This window comes from Rhagoletis zephyria, unplaced genomic scaffold, assembly GCF_001687245.7.
Source record: "Rhagoletis zephyria isolate East Lansing unplaced genomic scaffold, Rhagoletis_zephyria_1.1 Rzeph_scaffold_03823, whole genome shotgun sequence".
In the NCBI taxonomy this organism is placed as follows: domain Eukaryota; kingdom Metazoa; phylum Arthropoda; class Insecta; order Diptera; family Tephritidae; genus Rhagoletis; species Rhagoletis zephyria.
The window spans coordinates 40,517-43,319 of record NW_016160906.1 but is presented as its reverse complement, the minus strand read 5'-3'; positions in this window follow the sequence as shown (position 1 = coordinate 43,319).

Sequence of the window (2,803 nt, the reverse complement as noted above, 5' to 3'; positions counted from 1 at the left end):
CCTTATACGGTCTTCAAACGAGGCGATATTCCAGGCGATTAGTTGAATCAAAAGATGGCTGTACCCCATCTTCATTGGAAGCGATTAGTTGAAAGTCCGTTCATACCAGGCGATTGTTGCTTTCAACTAAAAGTTGCCTGTAAAATCGCCTCATGTGAACACCGTATAAAATAATACCAATTTCCTTCCTGAAATGCTCGAATTCTTCGTAAGCGTGTTCACAATTCCCTCTGCATTTTTGCGATTATGTAAGCCCCCTCTATTTTGCCGAGCCTTTCTTTCGAGCAACACGTCGGTCGACTTTGAACTGTTCAAGTGCTCATTCTTTTTCTTCCCCACAGTAAATGTTAATCCATTTACACACGGCGATTTTTGTTGCCGCAACTCGACGTTTGTGGGAGAGAGCGTGACGAGGAAAGGAGAGGGGCACCGAGTTGCTCGTGCTCGGGCAACACGCTTTGTGCTCTCGTTCGTCTGTGTAAATTGAGTTAGCGGTTCACAGCTGACAACAACAATTGCATACACAAATCTCCGTGTGTAAATGAAACGAACAACACAGTCTATGCAGCTCTCAAGAAAAGCAAAAACTCCATATGAAATGACGTACAAGAAATGGTTAAGAAATTTTCTTGTGTCAAATTTCCTTAACGCATTACGCAGCTCGTAAGAAATTTGCTAAGTTTTCTAGTACGCTTTTATTAAGTTTTTTTTTTGCGAAAAAAGAGCTCAAGGCAACCCATGTTTGCAACAGAAATATATGCCCGTGCCATTATTTCTGGAGGAAAGAGTGAGGCAACAGGCTGGTGAAGTATCAGATGTACAAATTCCTTGGACATACACACGAAATAATAGACATTTTTTAGAGTAGAGTAGAAATCTCACAAGCTGGCAGCACTTTATTCAAATTGGTATTGTACTTGAAAACTATTGAAGCTTCAAATTGAGTAGCATCATTTCTGAATACCGGTAAATGTAAAGAAAACTCAGTACTTATACAGAGTATGTTTGAGTACTGAGTACTTTCAAGTTCCTCTGTGAGTACTGAGTACTTTCGAGTGCCTCTGTGAGTACTGAGTACTTTCGATTTCTTTTTTGAGTACTGAGTTCTTTGGAGTACTCAGTATCGATACTTCTAAAAATCGAGTGCGGTCGGTCCTTTTGAGCATTGAGGTTTGAGTACTTTTGGTATCGATACTGCCCAACACTTCTAAAAACTACGGGGGTGCCCCATTTTCTAGGATGAAATTTTTTCCCCATACAAAAATTAGACCACTCTAATGTTCATGTACATATGTACCTTTCCTATAGTGTGGTTTAGAAATAAAAGAGACTGATGCTTAGTATTTTTTACATATGTATATGAATTCACCCACACTTTACGAGCACCCATGGCAGGTTTCATGTTTTGGTGGCAGATGCCTTAGTAAATGCGATTGAAAATAGAAATATTGTACGGAAAATGCGAATGAGGCACTGTGCGATACTTTGCAAGGTTCAATGCATGATTATAGATATATAGTAGGATTTACTGAATGAAAATGCGGATATTTTCAACCTTCGATCGGATGAAAGTTTTCGCAATTTTTTTGGGGATTTTAGGATTTCAATTAATGATTTGTGCATAAGCTAGTGACATTGTTATCATAAGGTTTCTGAATGCAAACATGTTACTTGTTTCGGCGTTTGAAAATGTTTATATAACAAAGTCTATAGAAGAACACAATAATATGATTTTTTTTATATAGGTTCTTCACACCCAGCTTGGTACTGGTTAGTTTTTCACCATGCATTTTGTTTTTGTAGATTAGATTTTTCGAGATTACGACCAAGCTTTTTAGTTTTCTTGTACTTGTGAAAGTAAAACATCAACGAAGAATTTGCTTTTAATTATGGCTGTGCGGTCATTCGATTACTCGAACAAGTTGGTTAAACAGTTGTTCGGTTAATCAATTACTCAAGTAATCAAGATTTTAAAAACTCAAAACGATGATTAAGCAAGTTATTTAAGACATGTTGACTCAAAAAATTATAATTTTGCTTGTTAAAAGAGTTTGCTTTGGAAAATGCTTAACTTCTTTTTTATAATGGGCCGTATGAATCAAAAACTAACACTTTCCACACACGACGTACATGTACGCGAGCATGCTCGCCAACATGCTCGCTGTCCTTTGCTACAGACGGTGAGCGGCTCATATGTGATTTTGTCGTGAAAGCGTAAGTAAAGACGCGGATGATGAAATTGCAATGCTTTTGATTTAGGTTATTTAATACTCATTGCTTGGATGCATTTATCCGCCGATGAGCACACTGCAAGCATAAACACAAAATGAGGTTGTTTTTTTTTTTTCAATGCAATGCTCGCAAACCGCCCCACAGACGACGAACAACCACCGCAAGCACGAAAATGCTCGCTCACATGTTCGTCGTGTGTGGCCAGCTATTGCTTACAAGCTTTTTCTTAACATTTCAGACCTTTTACTCGCTTTATTCAAACAAATTCAAGTAAAAGGTCTGTAATTTTAATAAAAAAAAGCAATTGCATCGTTTTTTATTAATGTGGCCCAATGTGTATACATATGAAAAAAATATTTCATTTAATAAAAATAACAAGGACTTTTACTTCTTTATATATAAAGAGTAATTTGAAAATTTGATTACTCATTTTAGTCATAGTGGTGATTAATCATAAAGCAAATTTTAGTTTTTGGTTAATCCAATTCTTGATTACTCGAGTAACTGATCTTTTCAGTAATCATAATTTCCAATTAATCGAATAATTGAGCTCTTAATTAAAAAAAAAAAA